This window comes from Scomber japonicus, chromosome 11 (assembly GCF_027409825.1).
Source record: "Scomber japonicus isolate fScoJap1 chromosome 11, fScoJap1.pri, whole genome shotgun sequence".
NCBI classification, from domain to species: Eukaryota; Metazoa; Chordata; class Actinopteri; order Scombriformes; family Scombridae; genus Scomber; species Scomber japonicus.
The window spans coordinates 1,995,575-1,996,155 of NC_070588.1; positions in this window are offsets into that span (position 1 = coordinate 1,995,575).

Consider the following 581-nt stretch of genomic DNA (forward strand, 5'->3'; position numbering starts at 1 on the left):
AGTTTGAGGTACTAGTACTTTACTGTAGTACAGTTAGAGGTACTAATACTTTACTGTAGTACAGTTAGAGGTACTAGTACTTTACTGTAGTACAGTTTGAGGTACTAGTACTTTACTGTAGTACAGTTAGAGGTACTAGTACATTACTGTAGTACAGTTTGAGGTACTAATACTTTACTGTAGTACAGTTTGAGGTACTAGTACTTTACTGTAGTACAGTTAGAGGTACTAATACTTTACTGTAGTACAGTTTGAGGTACTAGTACTTTACAGTGGTACAGTTAGAGGTACTAGTACTTTACTGTAGTACAGTACAGACGGGATGTTTCCTTCACACACTCGTCATGTGACTGCTGATATCTCTCCGTCCTCTATCAGCTGGTGTGACGGCGCTCATCCTATCTGACATGAGTCACAGAGAAAACACTTTTAAACATCATTACAATCACTTTTTATTCATCGTAGTTACACCGGAGGACAGAGTTTACAACCATGGTGCACAAGATTAAACAAAAGAAGAAGAAGTGAACGATTTGGCACATCATCCAGAATCGGTGTGGAGCGATGAGGAAACGGTCACG